Consider the following 19,391-nt stretch of genomic DNA (forward strand, 5'->3'; position numbering starts at 1 on the left):
CAGATATTAGAGAAATGACCGATTCTGAAACTGAGGCAAGAAAAATAGAATATGAGCCTGAGATATCTCTTTACCCCAACTGGTCAATTCAATTCACTGGAGAGTTACCAGCTCCTACGACTGATCACTTTGCATTTGCTAGAAGCTATACTAAGTTCCTTATGTGTATTATCTCATTTATTCTGCATCACAATTTATTCTCTATCACAATGACATATGTATCTTTAATTCCAACTTATTGGATATAAAACCGCAGCTCACATAAAGTAAATTAACAATAAAGTAATTTATTTACTTTATTTATGAGAGATCACATGGCTAATAAACCAAAGAGCCCAGGATTCAAACCCAGGCCCACGCGCTAGGGAACAGAATATTCAGAAGCTACTGTTGTTTTCTCTTGGACGTAGTTTTTATTCACAAGGCCTTTGCGCTACTCTTCCTCTTTCACATTCCCCTCATTCTTTGGAAATGGTAGCCTTTTTCCGCCCCAATAAGAGACAACTAACTGTACATGGTCTACTAAACGTGAAAAGATGACAATGGACACAAAACCTTCTCGGCTTTCTCAAATTTTCTCATGCCGTGCCCTCCATGGCAAACAGCCTTGTCCCCCGTCAAAGCCCAGCTCTGTCATTCACCCCCTCTTCATGAATGGCAAGCAGACTTGATGTTTCTCCCCGCAGACCTCCCGAAGAACTTTGTGCACACTCGTATTCTGAAATGGCGTGCCTCTGTGAATGGTATCCAAAATGGACTCTGCCCATTTTTCCAAATAAACAATCAGATGCTTCATGGAAATGTGTTGTCCCCTGCAGACTAGAGCGTGAAGCTCTCTTTAAGCCGTGAGTCCCGCAAGACAGTTGAGGTTAACCCTGCTCTCCTGAGAAGAGGCCGTCAACGCTTCCCAAGTGGTTCTAAACGGAGTTTCTCGTGTATTTCCCAGATGCCTGTTTTTCTCTGTTGTCTTCTCTATCACCATCTGAACGCCATCTGAATGTCTTTTTGTTGTTGCTGTAAATTCTCAGTCTTTCTGAAATACCCAGTTATTCGCATACCTAACACCCTACTTGAAATACCCTACTCGCCTCCCCTGAACATCTTGGATAAATTCTATTGAATAATATTGGTTCAGTTGTTTCCATCTACTCCCTCACTCTGTGTTCCTTCAGCTGATTCAGAGACTTGCGGTCTCTCTTTTTTCTTCACTGAATATAGACATATCTCTGTATTCCAAAACTTTCAATCCAGTCCTACAGAAGATGTATAAAGGTCTTCGTCCTCCATATTTCGAACACTGTTATGCTAGCAACCACCGGTAAAAAAAAATCCACAACAGTTTGATTTCTTCCCTCTACAAAATAAATCTCTTCTCATTTTCTAAATGAAAAGCACAGAGTATTTGGTTAAGCCTGCCCTCCATCAGCCAGGATCCTAGATTTCATTTCATGCTTACATTCACTCATTCAAAGTGAGTCAGGTAGCCAATTTCACCGGGATTGTTTACATGTCTCAAGGTTTCTTTGGGTTTTTTTTTCCAGGTTATCATTTTTTCCCTTATATCGACAACCTAGTTCTACAAGGGAGTGAATAGAGACAGAATGCGATCTAGCTTCTTGAATCCACAATGTAATTCCTAGAAGAGCCTTTTTTTTTTTTTTCCTTTTGGCACAATTTTCAAAGTCAACACAAATTCTCTGGTGAACTACAGTTGCCTGGCATTGGCTGTGTCAGTGGCAGCTGTCTCCTTAGCATTTGGGAGACAGACACTTGCTTTGGGTTTTCCTTTGGAACAGCTCATGTTTCTTGTCCCCGGCTTGCTCAGACTATCTTGTAAGCATGAATTCCTGACCCATGCTGTCTTCTTACAAAAATGCTGATCCAGGGATGCCGGTCCCCTCTTAACCGTCCACATGCCTGGTACCCTTTCCTTCACCACTTTCTTCGACTTTTCTGCAGTTGATAACATTCTGCCAGCCAAGACCAGGCATAAATGGCTGCAATTTATCGTTTAACTTATTAACCTTTATTGATTCTCTTTCTCCCTCCAGCTGAATCACTCCCCCACTCTCACCCCTTTCTCTGGTCCTGGGAATTGTGCACAACTGCATTGTGTATAGATATCATCTTGATTCTTTTTATCATTCTTTGTGCTTCACTTTTCATTTTGTCAACTGGGCCCAATTTATTGGACTTTGTTAACAGCCCCAAGGAAGTAGGGAGGAGAAGGATCTTACCCTATTTCTCAGTTGAGTAAACTGAGATTCCAGTATGGAACCCACATTTCTGAATCATAATACTATGATCCTTCAGATGCTACAGGAAGGCAAATAACTGGGAAAACAGCAAAGGTGCCTAAGTCAGGGGATTGATTTCTTTGTATATGCTTCCCAGCACCACTGTATAAACCTGGATTCAAACTAGAATATGGCTCTTTTTACCATAGTTTTCTCACATATGAGTTGCGGCTAATACAAATACCCACATCGTTGTGTTGGAACAATTATGTGAGTTCATACATGTAAAACATTCAGAACCAGCACACTCAATAAGTGTTATATATTATTATTATATCCAAGTAAAATAACATCACATCTTTCTTCTCAAAATGTATTCATCTACTGGTATAGTTCATGTTGTTAGCTATGCCTTTATTTAAGTCTCTTGTATACTTTATCATCCATTATTTACTCATTTACGTTCCTTCTGCCAATACATGTTGACTTTATCTCTGAAAGAACTTTTTCATCCATTTCTTCCTCTATATCTCCACTAGAACAATGTCGAATTTAAACACACACACACACACACACACACACACACACACACACACAATTACTTCGAGAAATGTGAGAGCTTTTGGAAAAGGGGTCACAATCCAGTGGATATGTGAATTGACAGGTTCTATAGACATACCATATAGACAATTAACATTTCTAATGACACATTTAGAGTACTTCTCCCTTATGAAGTGGGAGGAAACCTTAGTTTGTACCTGGAATTATCCAGAAATGCCTATTCTCATAAAATGTACATTTTATGAAAGTCTAGGAATCTTGATACAGGTTATTAATCTCTTGCTTTATGTATTGCTCTATCAATGTCAGAATTGATATACAGGGAGTCAATCAGAAGAGGCTAGATTATGCAACAGTTAACAGAAACTCAAAATCTTGCAGCCTTCCAACACCAGGTTTTGTTTCTTGCTTCTGCTAGAAATTCACCATGGGCTGGTCAGGGGCTCAAGTCCAGGATATTCTTATTCAGGGCACCAAGCTAAAGGAAATTCTATGTTGCTAATAATTTACTGATAATAAATTAGTAATAGTTGATAATAATTAATAATTTACTGGTAACTTTGCTAATAATTTACTGATGAATGTTGTTAATCACTGGGATAGGAGGAAAAAAAGCATTGGTGAATCTTTCACCGGCAACTAAATAATCCATGCCACAAGTAACACTACCCCACATCTGCCCTTGACTCACTGGCCAGAACTTTCACAAGATCCCACAGAAAGGCAAGAAGGGCTGAAACATAAAATTGTCCACGCAATCAAAAGAGCAATAAAACAGACACGCATAGACGTTAGAAGTCTTACATTACTAAAGTTGGAAAATCTTGGGCTTGGGATGGGATCACTTCCATCAGTATATATCCCCAAATGAGGTTTATACATTAACCCTTTAGGTGAATCATGTGCCAAAAGCTCAGAAAGAAAGATGGTCTCATTGCACGAAGACAGGTGTAAATCTCGAAAATCAGAAGATGAGCTTATCATGAAATATTCTTCATCAACCTCTAGTGTCTTCAGGCGATATGTTCGGGCAACCACATGCACATGAGAACCCATCCGGGTATCAGGGTCTCAGTTTTCCCTTATACTTGCCTTGTAACCTAGAAATCCACTGCTTAACTAACACATGATATCATCTTATGTTTGGATTAAATCAGAGTCCTCACTGTTTCGTGTAGTTTGTACTTACATGTCATTTTCAACAGTTACTGATGCAAACATCTCTGTTGTGCCTCCCTCTTCCTTCAGTTTGGGCAACAACTCCCTACATGTTTCTCTTCCCGCTCATTTTGCTCTTCCAGGCTTCCACAAATATTGCCTTTGGTGTTGTCTTTCGAAAACACAGCTGTCATCCCGTAACCACCATGCTTACTAGCTTCCCACGATTTCCTCTAACCTTGAGGAAATCCAAACAGGGTTTCCATTCTCACGTTTCTCCCCACCTTCCTTGTTCTACCACCCGTGTATAAACTCTCCAGGTCAAGTGGATCTGTTATTCAATCTACTCTTTTTCTTTTCTCTGTGATCATGCCATGCTCGCCCAGAGGGAGATCATATAAAGTTATCCTTGTTCAAAGTTCGGAGTAGTCGCATAATCTGCAACAGTAACTGAGAAAACGGGCATAGAACCAACTAATCCAATTCTCATGACTCATTTTCCTCACTTGTAAATTGGGCATGTCTATTTCACAAGGCTTTGTAAAAATTCAATTTTTTAGTGTTTACTTATTTTTGAGAGAGAGAGAGAGAGAGAGAGAGAGAGAGGAGAGTGAGCGGGGGTGGGGCAGAGAGGGAGGGAGACACAGAATCCGAAGCAGGCTCAGAGCCTGAAATGGGGCTTGAACCCACAAACTGCAAGATCATGACCTGAGCCAAAGTCAGACACTTAACTGAGTGAGCCACCCAGGCGCCCCAAGACCTTGTAAAAATTAAATGCCATTGTCTACATAACCTGAGTCTTGGTACATAAAAGATGTTTCACAAATGTTAAATACCTCCTCTCTTATGCATTTCCTAGCCTTGAGTAGTTATTATTTCCTTTCATCCATCATTAACTTAGAGGGGATCTTTTATAGAGCACATATTTAAGAACAAATGTTCTATGAGGAAATATGGGCAGAAATTTGAGGTTTTCATATGACCCACTATTTGTCATTAAAAACATTTTTAGAAAGTAAATCTAAACAGTACATAAAAGCTTATCAACAGCAAGTTCTAAGGGCACGTAAACTGCTGAATTCAAGGGTTCGACCTATGTTTATCTATGATATTTTCGCCATTATCAAAAATATGAAAGCATATTTTCAACAAGTTCACATAAAGGATGCCATGTACTGAAAAGTGCTCGTATTTAACAAGTTCAAATAATGGTGGCAGAAAACGTGTATTATAGAGTTATTTACAAGATGATGTATGGATATGTTTTTATATGCTTTCTTTCTAGGGTACTTTGATGTTAATGCAATCATTCTACTTTAGCACTTAGATAAATCCTTTGTTCTATTTCTTCCATTATTATACTTTTTGAATTGCACATCTGTCTTTTTTGTTCTCTATATAATGCATAAATTGTTTTGAGGATTAAAAATCTTAATTTGTTTTTTCACAGCATGATTTACTGATGAATAAACAATAGGGAAATAAAAACAGGGACATGAGTAAGTTCAAGAGAATTTGATGACTGATTAGATGCGAGGAGGGGTGTCAGGGAGAAACGAGATGTTACAATGACTCTCAGGTCACTGAATTGGCCAAGTGATGTTATGTGTTTGTTTTCTGGTGACAGGAGTTGATAATCAGTTGTGTTAAGGCAAGACAGCATCTGTGATGATGAGGGAGAGTATTTCAAAGGCTGCACTGGCTCGTATAATAATTAATATTAGGTAGGTAATTTAACAAAGAGGATTTCATGTGATGGGGTGCCTGGGTGGCTCAGTCGGTTAAGCGTCTGACTTCGGCTCAAGTCATGATCTCACGTTTTGTGGGTTCAAGCCCCATGTCAGACTCTGTGCTGACAGCTCAGAGCCTGGAGCCTGCTTCTGATTCTGTGTCTCCCTCTCTCTCTGCCCCTTCCTCACTCATGCTCTGTCTCTGTCTCTGTCAAGAATAAATAAACATTAAAAAAATAGAGGATTTCATGTGAAATAAAGGGAAAAATTAGGAAGAATATAAGAGTACAGTTGACCTCTGAACAACATGGGCTTGAATGACACAGGTCAACTTATATGTGGATTTTTTTTTTTGATAAATAGAATACTATAAACATATTTTCCCTCCCTTACGATTTTCTTAATAACATTTTCTTTTCTCTAGCTTACTTGTAAGAATACAGTATATAATACATATAACATATAAAATATGTGTTAATCACCTGTTTAGTTATCAGTAAGGCTTCTGGTCAAGAGTAGGCTATTAGTAGTTAAGTTTTTGAGGAGTCAGAAGTTATATGCAGATTTCCAACCCCATGGGGTTGGCACCTTGAACACCTACAGTGTTCGAGTGTGAAGCAAGAGAGGTGTGTAGTTTTAATTAAGAGATTTAATAATAATAAAATGTCAACAGGGAAAAAGTCCAGAAGAAGAGTTGAAGGTGTTGGAAAGAAACTGTCATGTCTTGAGGGTTCACCCATGTAGGTTCCTATGGTCCATCACCATGGCCTCTCCCTTCTACGTGCCGTGATGACTTTTGTGATACATCAGTTTGGCTGGGCTATGGTCCCCAGTTATTTGATCAAACACTAAGCGAGGTGTTGCTGTGGAAAATCGTGCATATGTAATTAACGTCCCTAACTAAGGTACAGTATCCTGGATAATATGAGTGGGCCTGGCTGAAGCAACCAGAAGGCCTTCAGAGCCAGGCTGATACTTCTCCAAGGTATAGAAGGAATTCCTTCCATGGATAGCAGCTATGGACCATGCCTATTTGGAATCTTACCTTTTTGTCTATGGACAACAGCTTCAGCTTGTGTCAGGGAGTCCAACCTGCCCAGAATCTTCCCTTCCAGATTGCCTGCCCTGTGGATTTTGAACTTGCTTAGCCAGACCTCACTATCACATAAGCTCATTCCTTGTCATATATATTTATATCTATATCTATATATCTATATCTATATCTATCTCTCCATCCTTCATTTTATATATATAAATAATGAAATATATTATATATAATTATATTACATAGACTTATTTAATATACGTGATTTACATGCACACACACACACGTGTATCATGTCACAAATATGTGTGATGTATTATATCATACATACATATGATGATACGCATCATACTAGTTCTGCTTTTCTGGTTTAACCTCACTGACAATATATGCCCCCCAAGTCCCTTGATCCGTTTCTCTCCATCTTACTCTCATGGTAAAACCACGACTCTAGTTCAATCCAACACTCAATCAACCCTGTGACCATGTAAATCAAGAGTCTTAAAAGATACCTGAGGAGAAGGCTACATAAAAGATGAGAGGTAGCAAATAATAGAAAGGTGCAGATACTTGGGACCTACACGTACTTTGCAAATGGAACCCAACCATTAAAGTTCTCTTAAGAGCTTACACTTAACAAAACCTGGAATTATGGAATATTTCTGTGGGTAACTATACTGCTTTAAAATCTTGAGAATAAACACAATAAAAATGTTGAGGATTCACTAAATTATCTAACAAACAAATAGATCTTCCTAGCCAACAGAGCCTTTATTTTCTTTGTTCTCTCCCTAACCTTACCAACAATCTAGCTGTTGGGCTCTGAGAAAAACATCATTGAATTAGTTAGCTTTCTAGAGTTAATATTTGGAAGGTGAAGTAAAATATCCAGAGTATCTGCATTTCTCTTTGACGGAAGGAAAGTTTAATCAGTCTTAATCAAGATGCTATAATTATTCACACTAATGTATGAATAACTGATCGTGGGATTTGCATAAAGCCAAATAAATGAATCTCTAAAGACAGAATTTCAGAATCAGCAATTAAGTCAATTCATGGGTGGGTGAATAATGTGTAAAAATTATATGGGCAGTACAATGGCTCTATACCCAGGAAATAATTAGGAGTCTGGTGAAAGTGAAAGCAGGTAGGCAATTTACGTGAGACATATATATTCAAAGCCCCAGGTACCTTCTCTATTGACAAGTCCTACTTTCCCTCCTACCCTGATTCATAGTGAACTGGCCCTTCTTCATTGGAACCAGGTTGTGTTGACAATGTTATACAGCTCCCCTGGGATCCCAAAGGAATTACATTTGAATATTGCTACCTTGCTCCTCCTTCTTCTCCCTCAGTTTCTGAAACTGTCATCCTTTAATCATTATTCTTTTTAACCTTCATGCCCTTGGCCCTGGCCTATGTCCTGACTCCAGATAACCTAGAAACCCAGGAGCTCTAAAAGAATGCCCTACGTTACTTGCCATGACATAATGCACTTAAATAAAATCCAGCTTCAATTTAATGATAAATAAGATAAGCCCATTATGAATACATGCTCTATTATTTAAGTTTTATAAAGTTTGAGGCAACCAACTAGCCCATAAATAGCCCAATTGTGAAGCAGTATATATGTAGTTAACTTCGGTGGTTCAGTTCCCGATGGGCTCCATTTAAGTCAATTTTTGCTTAATCTATGTAATTTTTTCTCCTCTTTGTTGAATTAAAAATATGCTAGACTAGGTTCAGTAATTAGTATTTGTTATTTGAAAGATGCTTATTAAAATGTATGAACCCTGAACAGAATATTTATTTGCCCTTTGTAAAGTTCTGTCTAAAGAGATTTTATCCCAATAGTCAGAGTGTTCTTTACTGTTTCAACCATTGAAAACCCATTAAAAAAAAAAAAAAACAACAACCGAATTTTGACCAAATTTACAAAAGACAAAATAAACAAACAAGCAAGCATAAAACTGAGACATCTCACCACCTCTTTCTGGTTTTGTTTCACAGGCAAACTCTATGATTACTGGCTCGTGATAAGAAAGAAAGGTTCTCAGTGAGCCCCCAAGATCTTTTTGCATAGAGGGGCCGTACCGTCCAGCTGGGAGAAGAAACCTGGGTTCCCATCCCTACTCTGTTTGGGAAGCAGCAGCAATCAGGTAGCTTCCATTGGTCCCTACACGATGATGAGGTTTGGGAAATTAAGCCGTGAGATTCTTTCCAGACTTAACATTTTATGATATATGATTGGAAATACACTAAAAAGGAAAGCACAAAAAAATGCTGCAAAAATAGCAACTTATCCAACGTTTTCCAAGCTCATAAATTATGCTCAGGGAACATTCTGAACATCAAGATGGATGTACTTCTTAAGGTATTTCAGAGCACTCATCTGCCACAAAGAAAGTAAGTGTTCCATCACACATTATTGGACTCAAAGAGTGAACAAATGATGCTTCTAAAATTGTCTCTGCTGTACTCAACTACAACTAACAAATTCCCTGGATAATCAAACCTCTTTCCTGTTATTAAAACACTGCTCCGTGCTTTATTTTTTCTTTCTTTTATTTTCCTTTCAAAGTAAATGGACTGCTGTAATGTTCTTTCTCTAAAATTATATATATTATAATATATATTATATATATATATAAATATATATATTATATATTTAAAACAGTTCCTATTGCATTGATACAAAAGACAAAAGTTCACATTTTAACAAAGACCGCAATTTATTAATTGTATCAATCAAAATAATATGATTTGAACCAAACCAATGAGGAAGCCAAGAGTGAATATACATATGCTTTTTTTTAGTTCTTCTCAAGTAAAAAAAAAAAAAAACACTTCAAATGTAAGAGGCAGCTTCAGGTTTCAGATCTAACGTGTGAGAGCTTAGAAAGGACTGCTCTTATCCCTTGAACAAGAAAAAGGTTCAACAAACTGAAAACAAACAACTGTCCTCAGATCCATCAGAGAATCAAAGTCACAGGACAAAGCACCACCCTGAAATCTGGAAAGACAGGCAAACCCAGAAAGCCTCAGCTGAAATGGAGACTCCCAGCCAAATTTCAGCTCACATGGATCAGAGATCTCTGGAGCTATAAACTGGTAGGAAAGCTTAAATAGTCATTCTGAGACAAATTGCTGGAGGTTGAATGCAGAGGAGCTTAAAAGTGCAATCTCCGGGGTACCTAGTCTTAAGGGAGACCCCACGTTTTCTTTCAGGAGCGACACCAAGTTCTCGTTATAAAGATTGGAGAAAAATCTCCTGGTGTCTCTGGCAGAGGAAGGAGAAAAGTTACCATTTGAAATCCTGTGGACAGCATTCTCCATGAGACTTTACCACATCCTTATGTGACCTGGGGAAAGAGCTATTATCCAACTCTAGGGCCCGGGAGCCTTCTTTTCTTACCTAAAAAAGCTAAGACACACTTACGAAGGTCACAGTCCTGGGACACAGACCCACAAAAAAAGACTGAGTTTTAACTGTAAGATTATAGAATGCTTCCCCTCCCTATACCTTACCAACACATCAAAGGGATTGAGTAAAATAACAGTGATTAACAGCTTAAAATCACAGAATCATCCAAGGAGTTGTTAGGGAAACCCAAAGATAATGGCAGGAAAACAAAACAAAACAAAACAAAACAACAAGACTAAAGGATGAAGCTTCCGGCTTCAGTTAAACACAGCCAATCCCTAGCTAGATTAGCATACAATCTATGTTCCTCCCTTCCTGTTACCCAATACTGCCTCAAAAGGAAAAAACAAACCTCACCTCTTCTTCTACTCTACTCTCAGTACTTCTGGCCACCAAATGTGGGTTTGTTTTATTTGTTTGTTTTTGTTTTTGTTTTTGTTTCCATAGTGACTGACTCTCTAACACCAGCCAGGAGCCTTGCAATTCAATTCAGTTCTGACACACTCTAGCCGGAATTCGTGTCAGATTCCATAGCATTTGGACTCAGCTCTGTGACAATGTCCCCACTTCAGATGCTAATAATAAGTCCCAGGTTGTCACCTGTGGGCTTCCAACTGATTAGTTATAAATCAGGGTTCCCTTGACCCTCTACTTGGGTTTGATCATTTGCTAGAATGGCTCACAGAACTCAGAGAAACAGTTTTATTGGCTTATTATAAAAAGATATAATTCAGGAACAGCCAGATGCATAAGTAAGGTATACAGAAAGGGGTGCAAAAACTTCCATGCCTTCTGTGGGCATGCTGCCTTCTAGTATGTCAATGGGTCCATCAACCCAGAAGCTCTCCAAGACTCATAGTTCAGGGACTTTTATAAAGGTTTCATCACATACATATGATTAATTGTTAACCCAATCTCCAGCCCCTCTCCTCAGCTTAAGAATGGAGACTGGGGCTAGGAGTTCCAAGCCTCATATTCACCTCCCATTCTGAAGCTATCCGAGAGTCCAGTAAGAATTTCCTCATTAGAAAAAGACCTGTATCACTTAGGAAATTCCAGCAGATTTAGGAGCTCTGTGTCAGGAACTGGGCTCAAAAACCAAATATTAGAACAAAAGATGCCCCTAGACACTATTGCTTGGGATATTACAACGGTTTTGGCAGCTCTGGCCAGGAACAAGGTTGAAGACCAAAATATGTATTTCTTATTATAAATCCCAGGATCCTAATCATGCTCAGCTTTCAGCAGCAACAAAAAATGTTAAGAGGCAAGAAAAAAAAGCAGAGTCTGAAGAAATAAAACAAGTATCAGAACCAGACTCAGGTATTACACAGATTTGGGCATTATCATGTAGAAAATTTATAATCACTGTGATTAATATGGTAAGAACCCTAATGGAATAAGGATACAATACGCAAGAACAGATGGGTAATTTAGTAGAGATGGAAACTCTAAGAAAGAGTCATAAGAAGTGCTAAAGATGCAAAAACATTGTAACAGAAACTAAGAATGCCTTTGATGGGCTCATTAGTGGACTGGATACAACCACGGCAAGAATCAAGGATCTTTAAGAAATATCAATAGGGGCGCCTGGGTGGCTTGGTCGGTTAAGCGTCCGACTTCGGCTCAGGTCATGATCTCACGGTCCGTGAGTTCGAGCCCCACGTCGGGCTCTGTGCTGACAGCTCAGAGCCTGGAGCCTGCTTCCGATTCTGTGTCTCCCTCTCTCTCTGACCCTCCCCCATTCATGCTCTGTCTCTCTCTGTCTCAAAAATAAATAAACGTTAAAAAAAAAAAATTAAAAAAAAAAAAAAAAAAAAAAAAGAAATATCAATAGAAAATTCCCGAACTGGAACGCACAGAGAAAAAAAGTAAACAGCAATACAAACAAAATGAAACAAGCAAGCAAACAAAAAATCCAACCCAAAATATCCAAGCATGATAGGACAATATCAAGAGGTGTCATGTATGCATAATTAGAATACCAGAAGGAAAACAAAGAACAGAGAAAATATATCTCGAATAATAATGTCCATCAACTTTCCAAAATCAATGACAGATACCAAACCCATAGATCCAGGAAACTCACAGAACACCAAGCAGGAAAAATATGAAGAAAAAAAAATCCACATATAGGCATATTCCATTCAGAATGCAGAAAACTGAAGGAAAAGTCTTAGAGTTTGGTTTGTTTCCCAGAAAAGTATGGCAAATCTGATGGGGAGTCCTTGAGCCAAAGTCACCTGTTCTAGGAGCCCCACTTTTTCCAAGAACAGAGCTGCTTCTGTATCCCTGCTATGCTCAGTCTTTGGCTGAGAGCAGTCCATGAAATGAGAGACTTCCATATGGACACCGTGCTGCATTTCAGGATATAGCAGCTGGGGTGATAGGTCAATGATACTCCCTGCAGCTAGAAAACTGAGGACCATTTTAATGGCTGCCACACTCTATGACGATTAAAATGTTCAATTCACTAAACACACACAATTCTAAAAACTTGTATGAAGTATCCCTCATAACAGATAAAGAAAAAAAATCACTGAACTAGAGAAAGATATCTCTACCATGTAGGTTTCACCACACTTTTAATTGTTGATAGGTGAATTACACATACACACACACACAAAACCAATCACATAGCGGACATATATACCCACCAATGAGGTCTACAGATTATTCTGAAGCATACATGTAATATTTATAACAATTGGTCATATGCTAGTTCATAAATCAATCCGTAACATATTTTATTTTTTTATTTTAGAAGACAGAGAGAGAAAGAGGGCATGAGCAGGGGAGAAGGGCAGAGGGAGAAAGAGAATTTCAAGCAATCTCTATGCTCAGTGTCAAGCCCAACATGGGGCTCGATCCCACGACCCTGGCATCATGACTGAGCCCAAATCAAGAGTTGGACACTCAACCGACTGAGTCACCGAGGCGTCCCAATCCACAACACATTTTAAAGAACATATCATACAAATCACATTTTCTGGCAGTAAGAGAATCGAATTAGAAGTTGATAACTAACAGATGAAATGTTAAGAAATATCGGAATTTTAAAACTTCTGAATAACCCATGGGACAAAAAGAGATTATAAAGGAAATACTAAGGCTTGGTCCCAAATTCTGTGAACAAAGACAGGTGATGCAAAGCCCTTGAGTCTCAGGTGCCTCATTTGTAAATGAATTAACAACAGTTATATCATTGAGCTACTGCAAAGCTTAAATTAGAGACTTTCTATGGTAGATAATATTAAAGAAAATGCTTAATTTCCATGATTTTCTGTCCCATGTTTAAATTCTTAATATGTGGCTATCCAAGCTGGTTGGGTCCTTATTGGTGTGTTCAATTCAGCTTCGTATCAATCAGGTTTATTGCGAGTTTAAAAAGTTTTTTATATTAGCCTAGTGACCCAGCCCACATTTACATCCTTATTTCTCCCAATTCTCACTTAGCTGAGGGAAAAGGTCTCAGCTTAATCATCTCTATCGTCAAAAGATGTGACGGTGCACACAGAAGAAATGTGAAACATAAATACTGAATAGATAAATGAACCAATGGTTTCTAAAAGTGTATTTGTAAGTGGGAACTTCTAGTAGATGTTATGAAGACTTTCCTCTCCACCTGACTGAAATTCAATTTTGAAGGTTCATACTCTTTGATCAAAACCCTCTTAAATTCTTTCACACTTGGCTAAAATAGGCAAATAGAATATACTGAGTAGTCTTCAAAGAGGAAATTCATTTTTCATGAAGAGGTTGCTTGATATTCGCTCTCTCAAAAGTGCCTGAAGTAAATGAAAACGCACAGTAAACCTCTCTCTCAGCACCGCGACCTTATACAAAATTCTTTCCATTTGCCTCTATTAGATTCCAGTCTGTGCCAGGACTTTTAAGTACATTGGTTTAGATCAAATACTATTGATATTTGGGGCTGATAATTCCTTGCCGTGGTGGGCTATCCTGTGCATAGTAGGATGTTTAGCAGTACCTACGGCCTCTACTTACCAGATGCCAGCAACAATCACCCCCTCATCCTGTTGCGAAATCCCCAAATGTCTCCAGACATTGACAAATATCCCACGGAGGGCAAAACTGATTCAGTCATGAAGCGCTTTTTTGGAATGATCCTTGCCCCAGTACGGATGTAACCTCTCTCAAAAGTTGAAGAGGCGTTAATGGAGCATCACCAGCTCTGGAATCTGCTCTATTGCTGAAATCTATGGTTATTATGTCAGTCCTATGGGAAAACGCTCCGCCTAAATTGGCACGTCGGCTCACTTGTGCGCTCAGTCATCCCATTGAGGCTACCTAGTCTTTAACAAAAGCCCACTTCACTGACTGCAGATTATTCTGACTTCGGCACACATGAACGGAGGTGTATATGTATATACATACACACATATGTCGTAATTAATTTATATTCTTGATCCCTATGTTGTGGACCTTTTCTTACAGCATCTGTCAACACAACGGGGTCTACTAAAATTTCCCAATTTGATTACGTTTCTGAAAATAATTTCACGCAAAGTCATTAAACACATCAGTAGCCCAGGAATTACAACATTTTGCCTTGGAGTCTACCTGATAATATTGCAATATAATGCTATTTTTACATTTGGTGACATACCTCTCCTTTAATGTTTTTACATACTGTTACACTCTTAGGCCTATTTATAATGCTCAGGAAATAATCCAGTCTTGTGTTTGACCCATTAAAAGTGTCTTCTGTTTAATAAGAACAATGAGGGTACCTGGGTGGTTCAGTTGGCTAAACGTCCGACTTCGGCTCAGGTCATGATCTCATGGCTTGAGATTCATGTGGGTTCGAGCCCCGCATCGGGCTCTGTGCTGACAGCTCCACGCCTGGAGCCTGCTTTGGATTTTGTGTCTTTCTCTCTCTTTAGCCCCTCCCATGCTCACTCGCTCTCTCACAAAAATAAATAAACATTAAACATTTTTTAATAAGAAAGATGAAGCTATTTACATTACAATTACACGTATTATATAATAGATACATTTTACTGTCATCTTGTTCCCTTGAAGGATCCCCTGAATTCTGGCTCCTTTAGTGGAGATTTACTTTGCTTTTACCATAGCTACTGTTTTAGAAGGTATGTTTCCTGTTTGTAACTCTAATAATAGCCACTCAAATGCTCTTATCATTTTAATTATCGATTAATTCTATTAACTTTTACATATCTTGATTTTATAGTGTTAGGTACATATGGATTCCAAATTATAATTTCAAAATTGCAATTTTGAAAATTGGTGAGTTTTTCTTATGATTAGATACTCTCTCATCCTTAAAAATTCTACCTTAGGGGCGCCTGGGTGGCGCAGTCGGTTAAGCGTCCGACTTCAGCCAGGTCACGATCTCGCGGTCCGTGAGTTCGAGCCCCGCGTCGGGCTCTGGGCCGATGGCTCGGAGCCTGGAGCCTGTTTCCGATTCTGTGTCTCCCTCTCTCTCTGCCCCTCCCCCGTTCATGCTCTGTCTCTCTCTGTCCCAAAAATAAATAAAAAATGTTGAAAAAAAATTAAAAAAAAAAAAATTCTACCTTAAAGGCTTTTATCAACAGCTTCCTTTTGATTAGTAATTCTTTGCATTTCTTGTCATTTGCAGCACTTTTTAATATTTTTGTTTAATCTTTGCTATGTCTTCTCTATTTCTTTCAGTGTAAAATTTCTACTTCCATAATTTTTTCCATTACAATTTATATTCGTGGAAGCCAACATCTAAACTGGTCATGAGTCTTCTTTTTTTAGATTTCTTATAAATGTTCACTTTTTTCCTCTTTTAAAAATGATTTAAACAAGTTGTATTGAAGGTTATGACCCAACAACCATTGTTAAACTGAAAGCCTTGGGTTTCATTTCACTTTTTAAACTTTTTTTTTTTTTGCTGTTTTTAAATAACTTTAGAGTATAGAAAGGTTGCAAAAATAGCAGAGTCTCCTTCATTCAGCTCCCCCTAGTGTTAATATCTTATAAAACCATGGAACATAGAACAGTACAGCTATCAAAACCAAAAAAAAAAAAAATCAGCAGCACAAGTCTTTTAACTAAACATCAAACCTTATTTGAATTTCACTGGTTTTTCTATTAATGCCACTTCCATGATGCCATGTAGATTCAACATTGCATTTAATTGTTTCTCCTTTAAAATCTTACAGTTATTTTTTTAATTCAGTAGGAAATTTAAAGACATTTCTATTTATTGTACTAATTCATAATTTTTGTTTATTATTCCAATTTTTAAGTCTTGCATTTATGTTTTTGTAGTGTTTACCGCTTTGTTATTTTAATATGGCCTCTAGCCTATTTACAATTGTTTTCTAAAGGTTTGAAAGAAATTGACTGTATTTGTAATTCTATCAGTGGTTAAATTTGTTTGAAATTGTTTATCTTCCTGATGGTTCTTTAATTAGCAATATCACAGAGAAACTTTCCTTACTAGTCATCCATATGTTAAAATACCTCTCATACTGCTCTAAATCTTTGTGAGTTAATCTGGACTTTCAAATATTAGCTATTTTATTTAATATTTTATGACATTTAATTCATGTTTCATATTTACACTGTTTTCGGTTTTGTTCCCTGTTGCATCTATATTTTTAACAACGGTTACTATAAAAAAGTTCTCAATAATTAATGGTTGATTGCAATGATCATATTTTCACCAGTTTTCTGGACCTGAATCTTTCAAAGGTGGTTTTGACACTTACCCACTAATCCTTTTCTTTCACAGCTACTCATAATTTATTTTTTTCATCTCTCAGCTCATTGGCATTAAAATATTTTAATATGATTAATTAGTAAAATATTTTGGGCAATCTTACACGTTTGTAAATGTTTTCTATTGCTCTTGCAATAGAAATAAAATAGATAACTTGACTGAATTTAAAATTATTCCTTCACCAGTACTTACACCTGCAAAAAAACTCTTTATACAGTTTCCATATTTTTCACAAGTCGTGTTACAGAGCAGAAGCTTAAGTCACTTTAAATCTTTTTCCAATGGTCTGGATGAATGTAGAATGATTCTTTTTAGCTTTTATAAATCAAGGTTAACGTGCTTTATTCTAGATGTGCCTCTGTTTCAGTAATTTTTCTAGTGTTTGGTCATTTATTTCATTCTTCATGCATTTTTCTTCCCACGAGAATTTTTCCTCAATTCAGTTTTGAATAATTTTGTTATCTTTCCATACAAAATAGAAAATAATTTTGTTATCCTTCCATATAAAATCACTTCAGTGACTCTAGTTTTCTATCGGTTGGATATCTGTTCTCTATTTATTATTGGTGTTCTTTTCTGTCATTGATTCTCTTTGTCCCTTTTTTTCTGTATTCTGCAAAAATCGCCAGTTTTGACTTGCATCCCATTCATTCACTTTTAGCTGGTGTCCATTTGGTTCTCTGTGAAGTCAAAATCAAGTTTAGATGAAAGCTCTTGCATTTTTGGTTTTAAATATTTTCCTTTATATTATTTAGTTCCATTTGTATTTCAGACGGATCTTTCCTTGCAGAACGCTGTCTGTTTGCCATCTGTTGACAATAACAATAATAATCCACTGCATGCTAACCATATGCTGAGGTCTTTATTAACTTACATAACCATCACCACTATAAGGGTAAAAGGAAGGTACTGTACTTGTCCACATTTTACCCATTAGGAACCTGAGACACCGTGTGTAAGGTAACTTGCTCAGAGCAACCGAGTATAGGAAGAAAAGAGGAAGGGAGACATTGAGCCAGTCCAACCACAGAGGCTGATTTCAGCATAATAGTACTCAACTTTCACATTCTCTAAAACTGTATCCTGACTGTCAGAGTTTATCATTTTAACTAAAATATCTGTATCTCCAGAATCATGAGTCCCATCCATTGTTCTGCAGTATCTTTTAGACATATGTGGAGTGTTTTAAAAATTAATACTTACAGGAGGACTGATTTTCTTCAGGTTTAACATTAGCAACATGGAAGCGACGTCCTCTACCACTGGATCGATTCCCTGCCTGTTGGTTCAGAATGCACAGCATGCCAGAACTAAGGGACAAGCTGATGCTCACAGCATCTCACACGCAGCCGTTCTGCTTGGTGGGGCCGAGGGACCTTCTTCAACCCGCCAGTTTGTTTCTCTGACACGTGAGCCAATGAAAAGCATGAGAAATTATCATCCTCTGTGCACACTATTTTATGTCTTGTTTCTTGACTGTGGCACAATGAATGAGGAATGAAGAGAGAAAAAGGCACACGCGAGGAAAGGGAAAGAGGAACAGTGTTGTGGCTAACTCCAAAAATAGATTCCCTTGTGATGGAGTGAGGTTTCCTCAGTTTTCTGATTCGTGCCAACCCCTAAACAAAGATGAGTCTTGATGTACCTTTCCTATATTCTTAAGGGAAGATCATTTAATACCAATTGGTACTTTTCCTCAACATTCTAGGCCTGTGTTGACAATCAGTTTCTGGTGGAGTATTTTGGTTCCTTTTTTTTTTTTTTTAGAGAGAGAGAGAGAGAGAGAGAGAACATGTGAGCTGGGGAGAGGGGCATGGGGGAGAGAGAGAACCTTAAGCAGGCTCCACGCTCAGTACCGAGCCTGACGCAGGGCTTGATCCCATGACCCTGGGATCATTACCTGAGCTGAAATCAAGAGCTGGACACTCGACAGACTGAGCCATCCAGGCGCCCCTCTCTTCAGATATCCAGAAATGCTATAACAGACATTAGAAGCCAATCGCCAGTTAACAGTGGAATTGTATTGTGTTTTTTTCCTCTTACAAAACATATGTTAAGTAAAAGAAAAAATGTAAATGATAGGAACTGGATAAAAGTAACCACCATTTACACATTAGCATGTATTTTGAGTACACTTACAGACTTTATATGTATGAAAATAAATACATAGATTTATAAAAAAGGAAGATGCACTTTCTCTTTTCAATAAATTGTATCTTTGTACGGCTAGCCTCATTTTCAGTGTGTTTCTTTCTCTAAATCCTTTAAAAACAGCTGCATAGAAGCAGCCAAAATTTCAGTAATGAGGGGGTCATGACTGAATTATTTCCAGCTCTGAAGTTTGACAGTAAAGGGAAAATTCATGTCAATTTTGTAAGTTTAAATTAAAGGATTAAAAACACTGTGTGTTGCAGAACAAGAGAAGGAAGCAGGGATGTACCAAAAACTTAAAACAAGATACCTTTCTACATTTGGAAAAACCACAAGTACGGAGGATGTA

The sequence above is a fragment of the Neofelis nebulosa genome, chromosome 5, assembly GCF_028018385.1.
Source record: "Neofelis nebulosa isolate mNeoNeb1 chromosome 5, mNeoNeb1.pri, whole genome shotgun sequence".
Classification (NCBI taxonomy): Eukaryota; Metazoa; Chordata; class Mammalia; order Carnivora; family Felidae; genus Neofelis; species Neofelis nebulosa.